Here is a 6,790-nt window from a genome sequence, read left to right on the forward strand (position 1 = left end):
AATTTCTAGCAAAACAAGAAGAACAAGCCCCATTGTTCTCACGAACTGAAAATGCCCAACAATGGCAAATCATTCATTTCTTCACCAAATTGAGTCAAACAAGTCACAAAACACTCCTAAGGTGATATAGAAGCATAAACAAGCAATTTCATGGCAAGAAATTTAATAAACAAAGCAAAACAAGCAAGAATGCATTCGGATTTTTCGAAAATTCGTGAATAAAGACGCAAGAAATTCTCACAAAATAAGGTGAGTTTGAGCAAAACTTACATAGATCGAAAAACTAGAGATCAAGAGCTTTGATTTGCAACAAACTTCAGAAAATTTGGTTGAGAAACAAAGACAAACGAGCGATTTGAAGTTTCGAAGAAAACCGAATAAAAATGGGGAGAATCGGCGAAATGAGGAAGAAAGGAGTTTAAATTCTGAAACCTTGATTCCATCGCGCTGCGACAAGCTTGGCGCGTCTAGATGACACGTGGCAGCGTGCGCTAGCTCTCCTTTCCTCGGCGATGCAACCCCTAGGCCCCATAAATGGTTATGTGGACCTTATTCAGCAAGTTGGGCTCTTTGGTACGCTAGTTAGCCCCTATAAGCAAATTGACATGATTATTAGTCGGCTCAATTACAGTCGCCGTAAGTGATCAGCCTGACGACGATCATCTCACTTAGCTTAAGCGCCTAAGTATTGGCTCAACACAAACACTGAAGTATTGGTTCACAAGCAAGCACGAGCGCTGAAGTACTGGCTCATTACCAAATGCGCCGAGGTACTAGCACAGCAAGCGATCAAAGCAAAATATATCAGCAAGGGACTTGCAAACTGAGGATCAACAAGCGATGGTCTTAGATAATCTTCCCTAAGAAGATTGTCACAACAAAACTGAAGATAGCTACAAGCAGATGTCTTCGACGGTGTCCCAAAGCAAAGAGGAGATTGTTTGTAGCGGTGAGGTACTGCCGTGGCGAGGTACTGCCATAACACTAGAGATGACGAGGTACAGTCACCTTTGACGATGTTCCCAAGGCACTGTGGAGGATTGTCAAAAACAAATGAAGATAGAAAGGCACTGATACCTTCGGATGGCGTTCGTGAGGCATTGTGGAAGTCGTCACAACAAATGCAACAACAAAATTCGGTTACTCCACAGACATGTGCTCGACGGTGCAAGATACGAGTTTCTAACTCAGTCAAAGTGGGGGCTTCTCTAGACACCTGATTGTGTCTCCCTAGAAACCAAAACCAGTGATGAATACCTTTCACGTCATTTGATTATCGAACATCGTGAAATGTGAAAAGTCCTTGTGATGTTCTCGTTTTTAATAAAAATACTTCTTTTCTATTTTCGAAAATATTTCTTTTCGTATTCTATTTATGGAAAATGTCCAGTCCGGTTTATTTTAGTCCATGATATGGGTTCAACAATAATGTATTAGGATTGGGCTCGAAAAGAGCTTTCCAACGATATATTATAAGCCAAATTCCAATAAATAATGAGGAAGTTATGGCCAAAATACTAAATTAGGCTTGAAAATGGTTTTATACGGCCCAATGATTAAGTGGAGGGCCCATTAATTATCATTACTAAGGTCTTTAGGATTGATTTTAATCTTCTAGAATAATCTAGAAGGTTATTTTAAATTCTAGTGCAATTTGGATTAATAATTATATCTTTTGGAAAATAAAGAATTTTATTTGGAAAAAAACAAGTGTTTTAAAAGATTAAATAAGATTTTAAAAGATAAGTACGGACTTTAATTAATCTAATTTAATTTGATTAAGGATTCCGTACAGATTTTAGATAACTCGTTCTCCATCGCGAAACGACAGGCCCCATCGCGTCGCGATAGACACTGTCGCACCGCGAATCGAATTTGATCTTTTTCTGATCGTTTCGGGACTATTTTCTCTATAAATAGGGTCGTATTTCCCCGTTTTTAATGACTGACAATCATCAACAATCATCTAATTCTATTTTCTTCTCTCTCTTGAGCAATAACATGTTCTTTCTCCCTCTTTTTAGCTTTTTAACAAACACAATACGTGAAAGGTTGATGATTTTTGAGGGTTTGGTTCCAAATCCCTATTTTAATTAATTAAATTAATTGGTTGATTAAATATTTTCATTGAAGTTACTAACGTGTGTATTGTTTTGATAGAAAGATATACGAGGCAACAAAGTAAGTTGTTTTATTGCTTTATTTTTATAGAAAGCAAGCTTAGATTATTTTGATTCCTAGCGTCATGTTAGGATGTTTTTATTGCTTTCTAGTATCATGTTTAGGTTGCTTCCTATTTCTTCTATCATGTTAGTATCATGTTAGGGATAAAGCTTTGATTTTTAATGTTTAGTGACATGCTAGGATTTGTTATTAATCTTGTAATCATGCCTAGGATCTTGCTAATATTATGCTTTGTTGAGATTGAGATTAGTATGATGATGATTTGTTGTGTTAATTATTATTAAGTTGCTTGATATATTATTTTTATTGCTTGATCACGCCCTCTCTTGCAAGTTTAATGGGAATTTGTACTTGTAATCACGCTTAATAAGATAATTAATAAATTTATTTAGGCTAATGTGGTTTTTATTCAAGTGATCGCTAATAAAAGTTTTGTTTGTGCATTAATATTCAACCAACATTTAAGTAGGTTTAGGGTTAATATATTGATTGTATGTTAGTCAGAACGCACAGATGAATATGAGAAAAATAATGTAGAGGCCTATTTTTAGGGCAGGTTCAATCTCTTTTAGGTTGGATTCATACCTTCATCCCCGAATATCCAGTCATGGTTCCAGACCACTACGGAGTTAGGGATCTCATGGATTGTGAAGGGGTATAACCTTCACCCTGTGAATGGTTTACAAGTTCCTATTTGGCGACTCTTTTGCTCTAGCTTCCTTCTCTTTGGACGCTACCATACTTAAGTGTATGATCACAGTAGGGCTCAAGTGTAAGATGCTTGAAATATTCCATACAACAGTTTTGATTTAGTTGATTCAATAGTATAGCTTAGACCAACCCATTGTTTTAAGACTTCGGAATATCTTAGCTTGAGACCTTAGCAAATACCGCTTTACCTTGTGTTCGACCCAGACTTACCCCTATACCTAGGGTTGAGTTTGGTTTTCTAAATTTTGTTTTGATCGGGGAATCTAGAAATCAACGACCTAGGTTTCACCCACGTCAAAAATGGCGCCGTTGTCGGGGAAGGCATGGTGATTTGCTATTTTTGATTAAGTTTATTCCATTAAATTTGAAAAACACAAAAAAAATTTCTTTCTTTTAGGCTACATTTGTAGCCGTTCTTTTGATATTTTGCTTTGATTTTTGTATGCGTAGGGCACGAGATTGAAATTTAGTGCCATTTGATTCGGAAATTGAGAGGACCATAACAAGGATAAGGGTTGCCAATCGTTCCTCAAGTTCAAGTCCCCCATGAGAGAAATCCATCAAGAAGAAGAACAAGAACGAGAAAGCATGGGTGCTAATCTGAGAGTAGCATTGAAGGAGTTGGGAACTCTGGGAGCCTATAGGTTTGAAAGCGGAATTGCTCCTCCTACGACACCGGCAAATGACTTTGAGATAAGACCGGCGATGATCACTTTGATATAGAGGTGTCAATATAGTGGTGCAAAGCATGAGAGTCCCCTCAACCATCAAAAGGAATTTGAGAAGTATTGCAGTACCATCAAGGTCAATGGGATTTCTCAAGAGTTCATTCGACTTAAACTTTTCCCTTTCTCTCTTATTAGACGTGCTTTAGGGTGGTTAGACAAAGAGGTGAAGCCTAACTCTTTGAGAACGTGGGATCAAGTAACTAAGGAGTTTTTATCTCGGTTCTATCCATAGAAGAAGATGGCCGAAGCAAGGGCTCTCATTCATAGCTTCAAGCAAAAGCCAAATGAAAGTCTTTATGAGGCATGGGAAAGGTATAAGGAGTACCAAAGAGGGTGCCCACACTATGGGATTCCCACCTATCAAATCATCCAAATCTTCTATGGAGTTTTAAGCCCCCAAGGCAAGTCTTGCTTGGATGTCGGTGCCGGAGGCCCTATCATGAACAAAACGGAGGATGAAGTGGTGGACTTAATTGAATATGTGGTAAGGTATCACATGGATTGGCAAAAAGGTGAGGGAAGGAAAAGCGCTTCAACGGTTTATTTAATCGACCATCTTAATGCCATCAACAATTTATCCTCACAAATGTCAAACTTGGGAAAGGAGATGACCTCAATTAAGGCAAAGCTTGAGAGCGCTACTTCACAAGCACCAATTCTTCCTTCCCACAATAAGGGGAGAGGTACATCTTCTAACTTTACCCCTCCTTCAACTTCGAATAATATGCCAAATGGATGTGTGTTTTATGATGTATGTGGGTCATATGACCATGATACTTCTAGTTGTCCACATGCATTTTAAAATTGTGATGATGTTGATAATAATGATTTTGAGCAAGTGAATTTTGTTTCAAATAACAACAATGGACAAAGATTCGATTGACCAAGGAACTTTTGGAATAGAAATGCTCACCAATAAGGGAACTTTGATAATTATAAAAATGGTGGTTATAGAAACCAAGGAAATCAAAATTTCCGAGGGAACTATAATAATCAAGGCTATAATAATCAAAGCCAAGGTCAAGGGTATGGCAATCAAAGCCAAGGTCAAGGCTATGGTAACCACTACAAAAAAAATGGCCAAAATCAAAACCGGGGTAATTAGAGCAACAAAAACCGGGGGAATTTTCAAAACAACAAAGGGACCCCCACCCGGATTTGTTCCAAGAACTCAAGGTAATGGTGAGAATTCTTATGCTCAACCTTTATCTGCTAGAACTACCTTAGAAGAAATCATCGAGAACTAAAGTAAAATTTTGAACACTTACATGTCGGTAAGTGACAAAATGTTCAATTAGATGATGACACACAACAAGATGCTTGAAAAACAAATCACTCAATTAGCTAATACCTTGAAAGAGAGTGTGAATGCTAGTCCTTCTTCTTTAAACTCACAAGGAGTTGAACCTAGAAACCCGTGTATTCTATCACCACAAGGAGTGGGAAGTGCTTGAAGAGAGAGTTTCTAGGAAGAGTGAGGAAGGTGAGAAGGTGAGAAGGTGAGTGATTCAAGTGAGGAAAAAGAGATTGATGTGTCAAAGAAGGTAAGTAAATAATCCCAAGAAGAAGAGAAGAGTGATGAAAAAGTGCAAGAGGAGGTGATCAAACCTAAACTTCCATATCCGCAAAAGTTTTTGAGAAACAAAATTGATGAACAATTTTGGATATTTCTTGACATGCTTAGGGAAGTTCATCTTTCAATCCCTTTCACCGAAGCCATGACCTAAATGCCAAGATATTCTAAGTTCCTTAAGGAAATCTTGAGTGGCAAGAGAAAGTGCAATGAGATTGATTCGGTAAAGGTTGGGAAATGTTGTAGCGCTTTGATTCACAATGATTTACCAAAGAAAGTGAAAGATCTGGGTAATTTCTCTATCCCTTGTAAAATCAATGGATAATTGTTTCAAAACTCTTTTTGTGATCTTGGTGCTAGTGTGAGCATCATGCCTTATTCGGTCTTTAGGAAGCTTAATCTAGGTGAGCTTCTTCCAACCAACATGACTTTGCAATTGGCCGATTGATCTATTATGTTTCCAAGGGAAGAGTTGAGGATGTTCCCCTCAAGATAGGAGAGTTCACAATTCTGGCTGATTTTATTGTTCTTGAGATAGCGGAAGATGATAACATACCTATCATTTTAGGGAGACCTTTCTTAGATACTTCGAGAGCTTTAATAGATGTGAAGGGTGACCTTATTACTTTAAGGATTCGTAACAATAAGGCTAGTTTTGAGCTTAAACCGATGCATGAATCTTTGTCTTTTGTGAATGGAATTATGTGCGCCAATTCCCCTCATTCCGATGATAATGTTTGCATGATTCTTTCATCGACTAACAATGTTCTTGAGGTTTGTTATAATGTTCCTTTGAGTGTTGAAAGCAAGAAGGTTAGTGAAGACAACAAGGAGCCTTTAAAGCTTGTGGATGAGGAGGTGATTGATATTTCTCCATGGTTTGAGCTCTACCCTCAAGAGAACGAGATTGACTCCAAGAGTGTTGATGGTGAAAAACTGTCCACTAAAAGGAGCAAGAAGACAAAGAAGAAAAAGAGAGCTTTTATGAAGAAGAAAATGAAGTTGAAGCAAAGTGAGCTTGTTTCGGAAGTTTCAACAAATGAGAATACATCAAGCAATGATGAGAAGTTTCCAAGGAATGAGAAAAAGTTTGTTTCATCTACAACTTTGAACAAGGTGGTGTTCTTTGACCCTCCATGATTTGGAGGAAGGGTCGAGCTAAGGACCTTAAGCAAGCGCTTCCTAGGAGGCAACCCGATTTTCTAACTTTTTCTTTTGATTCTATCTTTCTTAGTCTTCTTTTAATTGTTTTTCTTTATTTCACTTGTTTTGTGTTTGGATTAAGAGGTTGAATTCATGGGAATTGGATCCCTCGAACGAGCATGCGCACAATGGGAAGGTGTTGTGTTGTAATTGGTGAGAGTATGCTCGATATTATTGAATTTCGAGTTAAATGGCTAAGGATATCAAGGAGGTAGGATTGAGAAAGTTGTGTTTAAATGTGAAGCAAATTTGTGCTTGGTGGGTTCATTATGGTGCTCTCATTAATTTGGGATGTTGAACCCACTATAAAGGGGTTTAGAAACTGATGCGTTTAGTGGGTTCAATAATCCCAGGATGAGAAAGATCATTAAACCCATAGATGAACACACCA

At 37.8% G+C, this 6,790-nt stretch overlaps 1 pseudogene; it reads right to left on the bottom strand.

The window, feature by feature from the left end:
- Positions 1–3,876: 3,876 nt before the first annotated feature.
- On the bottom strand, positions 3,877–3,974 carry LOC145583649 (small nucleolar RNA R71; annotated as a pseudogene).
- Positions 3,975–6,790: the final 2,816 nt, after the last annotated feature.

This window comes from Chenopodium album, chromosome 15 (genome assembly GCF_948465745.1).
Source record: "Chenopodium album chromosome 15, dcCheAlbu1.1, whole genome shotgun sequence".
In the NCBI taxonomy this organism is placed as follows: domain Eukaryota; kingdom Viridiplantae; phylum Streptophyta; class Magnoliopsida; order Caryophyllales; family Amaranthaceae; genus Chenopodium; species Chenopodium album.